Raw genomic sequence first — 10,746 nt, 5'->3', positions numbered from 1 at the left:
TTGAGTCACTGGTTCTAAACCACTGGTTCTTCATGGTAATTTAGTGAGTATAATGATAGTCTTTGGCAACGTACAGGGCAGGAAGGACTTTGACTTGCTGTAAGGAAGGCTTCTCCTGTAGTTGCGGCTCCTCTTAGAGTTTGAATGCTGTAGAAATTAATGACTTAGTTCTGTTCCCTGTATTTGGATTTCCTTTCATTTGATCTTTAAATTTTGGACAGATTTTATCTGCTGTCAGCTAATGTTGTGAAGAGTGACAAAAATTCTAGTAGGTAGACAGTAGTGGCATCTGTTTTTCATTTTTCTGTCAGAGTGGCTAATTATTCTTTGTGGTCGTTGTAGGTACTCCATCTTCTCAAGCCGCAGTGCTTGCTAACGGTGACCACGGAATAGAACGGAATGATGTCACTGGTAAGTGGTTCCCAGGAGCCCTCAGATGTGTGGGTGAAACAGTCATGGCAAACACCTAACACCTGGATCAGCTCCTTTGAGGAGGATTGTTGGTGGGAGCACATGGATTGTTTGTCAGGGTACTCTTATTCTTGGCTGTTGTATTTAAATCCAGGGCATCTGCCCCATAACATTTCCAACAATGGAGAGAGTGAATTTCATTTGATATTCTGTGAATATTTTTTACAGTTGTGCCACTCAAGAGCTGGGTCAATCTTAATAATAGACTTTTGATGCAGAATGACCATCGTCAAAATGTGTAGTGTGGAGTCCTTTGGCTGCCACAACTCTTTGAGCAGGTCTGTCCCTGACTGCACTTAGTTGGCTTTCCATGGCTCACTGTTAGGAAACTGGTGAGCTGGAAATTGAAAGTTCTTTCCTTTCTCTTGGGCCCTCAGTCTGTTTTGTCTTTATTTTTTTTCCCTTAACTGTTACTTTGAAATTTGTCTGTAACGCCTAGCCCATTACCAGGGCTAGCACTGAGTTACTGTGGTTCCCCCTTGTGTATTTGTAGTGAGCAAAATTTTCGAAGCAGTAGGAGGGTCCACAGGAATGTATTCTGTAAATAAATTGTTTAGGTAGCTAATATGAGAGCCATACTGAATTTTTAAAAATAGTTGCACTTAATTTGCTTAATTGAACAATCAGGCTGATGCTGTTGACCCAAATGAAAGGACTTCTGTTTAACTGGGGCATAATGGCAAGCCACTCCAGTACTCTTGCCTGGAAAATCCCATGGATGGAGGAGCCTGGTGGGCTACAGTCCATGGGGTCGCCACGAGTCGGTCGCGACTGGGCAACTTCACTTTCACTTTTCACTTTCACGCAGTGGAGAAGAAAATGGCAACCCACTCCAGTGTTCTTGCCTGGAGAATCCCAGGGCGGAGCCTGGTGGCCTGCTGTCTATGGGGTTGCACAGAGTCGGACACGACTGAAGTGACTTAGCAGCAGCAGCAGCAGCAACATTTGCTTCACATTACTGTAGGGAGGCCAGCACTAGCCGTGGCTGTGTTTCTCTTCTTGCATGCACACCTCAGCCTTTAGAAGTCCTGCCTTGAGTTATTGAAGGATTTCGCTTTCTAAGGCTTCCACAGAGCCTTCTGTTAGCAATATCAGTTATTCTAGGATTTACTCTTTATCCTGATCCTGTGACCTTTAGAAATGTTGTATACATCTTTATACCTTAGGTTTATTGATGATTAGGTTCTTTTTTTTTCCCTCCCTCCACCCAGGTTCTATTTTTATGAATGTTAGTTTGACCCAGTGACAGTAAATCCTTACTAGAAATTCATTAATTAGGAACACTTTACTTTAAAAGCTGGAACCAACAAGAAGTACAAATTTACTTATCTCTCTGTTTTGTGAACTGAAATTTTTGTGATTTTTTTTTTTTTTTATAATCTTAGTTCATATGTGGTATTGACTGTTTCTGTGCCTGCTTTGAAAGCAAAGATCTATATAAGCTTTAAGAAAGGCTTTAAGAAAAGATTTAGAGAAATATCCCCATGACTAAAGGAGAAGTTTGAACATAAACTTTTTAAAAATGAATAGATTCGACTTTCTTTAACAAGGTGGCAGTGCCAGGGGAAAAAAGGGGGATTGATTTGGTTAGCCATTGGGAAGAATGAATTCCATTTTCATCTGGTAAGGAAATGACTGTCACCACTAGAGTAGGTTTCTTCTCTAGCAGGATGTCAGGTCTGACCAGAAGAGACTTAAACTTGATGTAGCAGTTTTTTCCCACTGCCACAGCTTAATAGTGCAGGGAGAAAAAAAGAAAAACAAAACAGGAAAAACATGCAGCCTGACCCTTACTGTTTGAAGACTTTATTTCTGTGGCATCAAAAACAGAACCCGACTGTTTATGAACTGTCTGTTGCCATTATGGGAGCAGGTCTTTCTGCTCTTGGACACCTCCCCGCCCTAGTGTAGAGTATAGTTTGCACACCTGGGGAGATGCTATCTTCTGAATTTGAACTCTTGACTATGTTAAAGGAGGTGCTTTACTGAAAATATGCATGTTTCATTGGGGATGGGAAGGGGTAGGAAGCGGGCAAAGAGTGCATGTTTTCAGAGCATGTTGTGACAGCATTCCAATTTGGCCCTCACTAACTGGAGCATGTAGCTTTGTGCCATTTTGAAATTTCCCATTTTTGTTTCCTTCAGAGTGTTACTGTAGTTCTAAGAGCAGACCTGCTCTGCTGACAGTGTATAAGGGTTTATGAGCATCTTGCTATGTTGAACCTGCTGTTTACTAATGACCTGTGCTTTTCCGTCCTTTCCTTCCCCTTCCTACTTCTCCCTCCCTTTCTATTTTTCTCCTCCTAGAAGCCTAGCGTGTCTCTCAACACTGGGGCTGCTGCAACACCAGACCAGTGATCTTTCCTAAGCACCGTTACACTTGTAAAACCTTCAGCATTTTGCAGAGCTTTGCTTTCCTTCCTGGACACGATATAGAAGAACCTGAGGGTAGTTCTTCGGGGCCCATTTCTGCTGACTCCTGAGCAAACCACCTGCTTCCTTTTGTGCTCCGCAGGGCTTGATGGAACCTGCTTTCCCTTTGTGAGCTCAAAGTACCAGATGGATTTTTTTTAATCCTAGTGTTTTTATGAGGGTCGTCCAGTGTCTTTTATTTCTCGTTCTCTTTAAAACTCATTTTATCGTTTAATTCAGCCTCACATTTTTCTTTTCTTTAAACATTTTTAGTTGGCCTTTTTCATTCGGTTTTCCGATCTTCAGCCTGAGTCAGGGCACTGTGACAGCAAATGAGATGGTGCTTTCAGAAAGGGGTCGAGTCCACTGGTACTGCAGTGGGCCTCCCTCCTCCCCTCCTTCTCCTTCCCTCCGTAGGCCTGCTTTTAGGGTAGACTCATCCTTCAGGCTACCTGTGTTTCTCTCCACCTTACTAACATTTGAATAATGATAGCTGTTTTAATTTAAAGTTTTCTAATTTAGAGTAGTTCTGATTAAACTTTGAGAAATATTTCCTCAAATGAAATCATCCTTTGTTATTTGCAATTTGGGCTGAAATTGTTTCTGTTATGAAATTATGGTCTATTTGTGCAGGCTTAGATTCTCCTAAAAATTTGACAGCCTTGTTATTACGTATGGAGTTTCATATCCAAAATTTCTTTCTTAGCTTGATCATGAGCTATCAAAAAAAAAAAACTTGGTAAGTTAAGGGAAATGAAATCCTGTATTGTTAGAATATTGGGATGTTGATATAGATAGAAAATAGGTTTCTGTAGCAACCTGAGAAGTTAAATGGCAACACATTGAAGAACTACAATTACCAGTTACCAGGTTTCTAATGAAATGATTATCTGACTGGACTCAAGCTCTGTTCAGAGTTTGCCTCCTTTAGAACTCTGGTGGTGTCTTTGTGCAGCCTGAGGTGGAACTGGTGGGTCACATATGAAGACTTGTGTGTTAAGTCCTTTACCAGAAACCTCATCATTTATTTTTACACATTCTGAGGATTGTCCCAGTTGGAATTTGTTTTTTCTCATTCCTCATTTTTCCAAAATAATAGCTAAAAACATCTGAAACCATCTGGGACATACACTGTGGAACTTTTCAAATGATAAGCTTTGATTGGATTTTTAAAAGTAGAATATAAAGCATGGGCCATGCTTTGATATTGTGGAGGAGTTCTGGTTTAAGATCTAGAATGTGAGATACTCTTTAAAAAATTTTCTGTCCTCTTACTATGTAGGCTTTTATAATCACTAAGCTACTGATTGTTTCAGGTTGAATATTTAGCACTATGTTCTGAGGAAGATTTCAAGATGTACATTTAGATCCTCTGATACAAAAGTACATTGGGATGTGAAAGTTAGAATGTTATGAAAGTTTAAACCAAATCTCTGCAATGACTTGTAGAATTTAGAAAGTGTTCCCTCCTGTGGTCACAAGGGTTTGTTCCTTTGCCAGGAATTCCTTTTGTGGGTTCTGGAGAGAAGACAGTACAGGAGGCACATTTTAGAGGAAGTGCTTAGCCTTACCTTCTAAGCAGTTGATACATATGAAAATTCTTACCATTGGAGAAAAATCTGAAAAATAGCACAGGAGAGCAGAACATCTAATAAAATATAACTCTTTCTCATATGTTTTTCTTTTGCCTTTTTTTTTTTTTTTCTGGCAAAGGAACTTTTCAGAACTGACAGTGGTAACTTTAAAGGTCATACTTGACATTCTTCTTTAACGTCTTTCGCAATCTCTGCAGCTTGTCTAGGTAACAGGTGGGTAGAAAAGCCTGGGTGCGAGCCCTGTAGTATGGCTGTGTTCAGACACACACTCACGCTTCATTATTGACATTGACTTATTCCACTTTAATTTACATTTTGTCATATTTATTTTTGTTTGAAATTTGTTTTTGTTTTCTAAATATGTTTTCATTTTGAATTTATGGAATTGTTGAAAATTACTATTAATAGCCAGCTAAACTTTCGTATATATTGTTAGCTATATTTCACTTGGATATTTCATTTTGAAGGAAATATATGTAATATTTCATATATAGCTTCATATGAAGTCCTGTAATAAAATGCTGTATTGCCGTGATGGTCATACCCAGTGGCCCAGGATCTCACTGGTGAGGTAGCCAGACTGATAAAGGTTGCTCTATTGAAATGGTTGTTTCTTATATGCAATCTCTCTTTCTCTCTCTTTCTTATTCTTCTTTGGCCCAATGTAGAGCTTTGGTTTTAAATAATATTTTTATAACTTTATTTACACACCTAAGTTTGTATTTTTTGTGATTATAGATTTCAATGGTTTTGTACATTGGAACATTTTTATGTGATCATTGTGCTAAATAAATCACGCTAATAAACATCTTACACTAACACTATATGGACTGGATGTTGGCTGGGTTCTTAATTACTGGAGTATAATGTGACCAGAACATGAGATTTGTAAATAAAGACCCTTGTGCTTTCGGTCTAACAAAGCTTCTAATTTGACCCATAATAATTCCATAATTACTTGGTTTTTTAATTTTCTGCCCCCTACCTTCAGTTACATTGTCGTTTTAGATAGAATGTACTCCCTTTTATCTGCAATCTATAAGAGTTAAGAAACCGAAATAATTATTTGATATTTTATAGCATCTGATAAGAAAGATAGTTGGCAGAGTAAATAATTTGTGGTTTGTTGTTCAGTAGCTAAGTTGTGTTTGACTCTTTTGTGACCCCATGGCCTGCAGCGCTCTAGGCTCCTCTGTCTTCTAGTATCTCCCTAAGGTAGCATAAGTTATTCAAAAAATTATTCCATGGCATATCAATTACTGTTAAGATACTTTCTAAATGCTACACTTAAATTTTGTTTAGTCTAATTAACATTCACATTTACATTATTCTTAAAATGCCTTCTGAATTAATAAATGTGTTACATTCAGTGGTGTTTTAGTTTTGTAACCATATTGTTTGATCATCTAATAGTCTGTATCGGGGAAAAATTTAATGGAATGCCCAATTTCCTAGCCGTTCTGGGTTAGTGTTTTCTTTACAGTAGATAGATTTGCAAATGCAATATGTTGACTGAATTAAGACAGTGGAAAGAGAATATCTAAGGTAATTTGCATGGCATAAATAAACTTTTTTAGCTTGGCAAGCAGATATTGTTTTTTAAGAAAGGTCAATTTTTTGTTCTTGGGTTTCCTTTCATTGAGAGCTCAGTAATTGATTCTTAGTTTTGAAGCACAGTAATTTAAATATAAAGAAGAATGTTCAGTCCTGACTGACCTTATAGGTACCCTACGATTAAACTCTTCATGATGGGGCAATCCGTGTGTTTTATTAGTGTATTCATTTCGATGAAAGTGAGATGAAACCTGGACTCAGTTGGGTTCTTCCTCTTTGTTAACCTGTGAATATGGTAGAGTTGGGAGGCTGGAGAGGGTTCTGGACAAACACATAGGACTGGTGGAGCAGGCACAGAGTATTAGTTTTATTTCTAAGTCATGCGTAAAACTGGATTATCCTCCATTTTATTTTGATGCTGTTTCCATTACAGTGAAGGCTTAATACGATTTAACCACAAATTATTTGTAGAATAAATCCGCTGCCATGGAGGCAAATTAGAGTTACTTACGGTTTGGGGCTGGATGCAGTACACTAGGTGCTCCACAAATGGCGGTGTTGCCCGTGGTTTCCACTGCGATCAGAGTAGGCGGCTTTTTATTGGGATAACTCTTCTGAATGTGGTGTGTCACCATTACCTCAGGTCAGCCCAGCAGTGAAACAAACAGTAAAACTGCTTTGTTCGAATGTCATGACACTGAGAATGTCCTGGGTGTTTTTCATTCCTGTCACTGTATCATTAGATGAAATGCAAAGGATTTTGTGTTAGAAAAGTTCTAAACCATCAAAAATATAAAATCTAAACAGAAAAATCGGTAGTGTTAGAGTCTTTGAATAGCTATTAAAACCAACCCATAAGCTGCCATTAGATCTTGTAAATGAAGCCTCAACATAAAGCTGCACGCTGTGTTCTTGGACGTAGACAAAGCAAGGCAGCCATTCCCCCCGCCCCTGCTCATATCCTGAAAACAAAGCTTTAGTTTTTAGTTTTTTTCCTTTCATTTTTCAGATATGAGTTGCGTGTTGGAAACACACCAGTAAAATACTAACCCCTAATATTTCTTTTGTTTGGTGGTTTTGTTTTTCCCATCTAGTATTTCTTTAAAGTTTTTTGTTGTTGTTTATTATTTTCTGGTAAAGATAAATAACTTATTGGAAAAATCCACATGTACCCATTAACACAATATGTTACATTTACTTCTAGGGTATTTAGGACTCCCTGAAAGCAGCTCAGCGAATGAGCTTGAGAACCTTCATCCAAACACAGCATTTAATTATACAGTGAGCCATTTGATTTCTGTTTCTGTTGAAGCATTCTGTTAAATGAAACCAAATAGCTTCTTCCTGAGCTTTGAGTGAGTACAGGCTTCTGATACACTTTTTAAACTCAAGTTTGTTTATATGATTTGCTTCTCTTTGTGGCATGAAACTCTACCCTATACCAGAAAGCATATGTCGATAATAGAATATTTTCTTTTTTATTTGTAATTCTGTAAGTAATAAAAGAATACATTCTCCTTTCTAAGAAAAATTAAAGCATTATAGATAGAGCCACACTATCAGAGACCAGAAATTTTTACTTACAGAACTAACGTTCACACACAGCTACTGTAAGTTGATCTTGTATTTTTTACCTGAATCTAGACATGAACATATTTTTCTGTCTGATTCATCTTATTAATAATAAGGGTAACTTATTATTGTAAAACACATTAAAGTTTGTAGAGTGCTTTTGACTGTATAACAGTATTTATTTTTCATTTGAAGAAGTTGAAGTAGGTTAAATAAGAGAGCTCAGAATTGAACCTAGTCTGGTAAGAAGTCCTATGCTGTTTCCGCCACAGTGTCATGTCTCAGTAGATCTTCTAATCTTCAGAAGTCAGTTGGAAAGAATGGACGTTTGAAGTCCTGTTTAAAGCCTTTCTTGGACACTATTTTCTGGGAGAAAATCTAGACTTGAGGCAAGGTTTTTTTTTGCATGTAGGTAATTTATTTTGAGAAGTGATTTGGGAAACAAGAGTGGGAGACTGCAAAAAGTGAAAAGGAAAAAAGGAAGAACCAATAAAATCAAGTATTACTAACTTTGTCACTGCTGTGGACAAAGAGGTTCCTATTGGGTAGAATTTAAAGGGTGAGAAGTGCAGGGCACAAGTGGTGTCCAACTGACCAGGAGGTTAACTCAACAAAGGTCTGTCTGCCTCTACTTCACCATAGAGGATGATATCCTTGAGTTCTATACAGGGAAGACTGAACTCTCACCTACCATGGAACTAATTTCAAAGCCTAATTGTTAGAAACTGTGTAACTAACCATTAATTTTTGGAATTTCCTAATGTTTTATGAATCAGTTTTAGTAGTTTCTCTCTTTCTAGGAGTTTGTCCATTTCAACTAGGTTATTTAAGTTGTTGACAGGCTGTAGTTCTTGGTGTTCCTCTATAACCTTTTTATTTCTGTAAAATTGGTGTAATGTCTTCTGTTTTATTCTTTTGAGTCATCTCTCTTTTCTTGATTAGGTGAAGCTTTGTCAATTTCATTGAGCTTTTCAATGAGTCACCTTGGTTTTCTCTATTTTTCTCTTTTCTATTTCATTTATTTCCACACTCATCTGTATTATTTCTTTTCTTCTGCTTGCTTTAGGTTTAGTTTGCTCTTTTCTTCCTACGTTCTTTAAGTAAAGATAAAAGGTTATGTTACTGACATGATTTTTTTCCTTCCCTCTTAATAAAGGTATTTACAGCTATAAACTTCCCTCTGAGCAGTACTTTAGCTGCATCTTATAAGTTCTGGTTTTCATAAGTGTTATGATTTCATTTTCATTTATCTCAAAAGTATTTCCTAATATCCTTTGTGATTTCTTTGACCCATTGGTAATTTAGGAGTGTGTTATTAATTTCCACATATTTGTGAATTTCACAAATTAACTTATTGTTGCCATTTCCTAATTTCATTCTGTTGTGATTGGAGAACATACTTTGCGTTATTTCAGTCCTTTTAAATATATTCAGACTTGTCTTATTGCATAACATATGGTCTGTCCTAGAGAATGTTCCATGTGTACTTGAGAAGAATGTATGTTGTTCTGTTGTTGAGTGGAGTGTTCTATAAATGTCTGGTAGGTTTGCTTGATTTGTAATATTGTTCAGGTCTTCTGTTTCTTACTGATATTCTTCCTAGTTATTCTATTCATTATTAAAAGTGGTATACTGAAGTCTCTGAACAATCATTGTTGATTTGTCTATTTCTCAATTTTGTTAGTTTTTGCTTCGTATATTTTATAACTCCCATCCTAATGCTTTAAGGAGAAATTGAAATAATAATAATTTTATATACTTTTTACATTACATTGTTCAAAATTAATTTGTTGTGAAAAAATATGGGGTATGGATAAGAGGATGTATACTCATGATTACTCCAACTATGAGCTTACAGCAACAGTAGTGAAATATCAGTCACTGGTAGGAAGATTCAAAGTGCTATTTCAAGATGCTCATCATCGCTAATTATCACAGATCAAAACTATTCTACAGTGAGGTACCACCTCACATTGTCAGAATGGCCATCACTGAAAAGTCAGCAAATAACAAATGCTGGAGAGGGTGTGGGGAAAAGGGAGCCTTCCTACACTGTTGGTAGGGATGGAAGTTGGTACAGCTGCGGTGGAGAGCAGTATGGAGGTTCCTCAGAAAACTAAAACTAGAGTTGCCATAGGATCCATCAGTCCAACTTCTGGGCATGTATCTGGAAAAAATAATTTAAAAGGTATATACACCCTGTATTCATAGCAGCTCTATTTGCAATAGCCAAGACATGGAAACAACCTAAATGCCAAGCAACAGATGAATGGATACAGAAGACGGGGCACATACATATGATGGAATTCTACTTAGCCATAAAAAGAATGAAATGATGCCATTTGCAGCAGTGTGCATGCAACTAGAGATTATCACACTGCGTGAAGTAAGTCAGAAAGAGAAAGACATACGCCATATGACACCACGTATCTGTGAGGTCTAGAATATGACACAAGTGACTTGCAGTGAAACAAAGAGTCTCGCAGACAGAGAACAGGCGCGTGCTTGCCAAGGAGGTGGGGGAGGCGCTGAGTTAGGAGTTGGGATTACCAGATGCAAACTATTATGCATAGAATGGACAAGAAGCAAGGTCCTACTCTATAGCACAGGGAACTACATTCAGTATCTTATAAAAAAATCATAATAGAAAGGAAAAAAGTTTTTTCAAAGAATTTTTTTCCCTTAAAATATCAACTACTTTTTTTTGTAGAAGTTGAAAAATCTATCTTAAACTCTCATGGAATCTCAAAGAATCCAGAATAACCTACACAGTCTTGAAAAAGAATAAAGTTAGAGCTCTCAGTCTTCCAAATTTACTGTAATGCTGCAGTAATTAAAACAGTGGTGCTCTTGGCAAAACAGACATATAAAGAATAGAATAGAGGGCCCAGAAATAAACCTTTGTATATACGGTCAAGTGATTTTAGAAAAAGGTGCCAAGACCATCCAATGGGGAAAAGATAGTCTTGGTGTTAGGAAAACTGGAGGTCACATGCAAAAGAATGAAGTTGGATCCCTACATTATATCATATACAAAAATTACCTCAAAATGATTCAAAGACCTAAATATAAGGGCTAACACTGTAAGACTCTTGGAAGAAGACATAGGGCAAAAGCTTCATGGCATTAGATATGGCAACGA

General features: G+C 37.2%; 1 protein-coding gene across 1 annotated transcript in view; it reads left to right on the top strand.

The window, feature by feature from the left end:
• The first annotated feature begins 315 nt into the window (after nt 1-315).
• The window catches only part of LOC113888854 (microtubule-associated protein 4-like), a 42,577-nt gene continuing 32,146 nt past the window's right edge, over nt 316-10,746 (top strand). The window contains exon 1 of the mRNA XM_027535834.1: nt 316-411. The gene's annotated coding sequence lies outside the window, so the exon portion shown is untranslated. The remainder of the gene's footprint in view (nt 412-10,746) is intronic.

This window comes from Bos indicus x Bos taurus, unplaced genomic scaffold, assembly GCF_003369695.1.
Source record: "Bos indicus x Bos taurus breed Angus x Brahman F1 hybrid unplaced genomic scaffold, Bos_hybrid_MaternalHap_v2.0 tig00002564_arrow_arrow_obj, whole genome shotgun sequence".
Lineage (NCBI taxonomy): Eukaryota > Metazoa > Chordata > Mammalia > Artiodactyla > Bovidae > Bos > Bos indicus x Bos taurus.
Note: the sequence above shows the minus strand (reverse complement) of the source record. Positions and strands in the feature narration are given on the sequence as shown.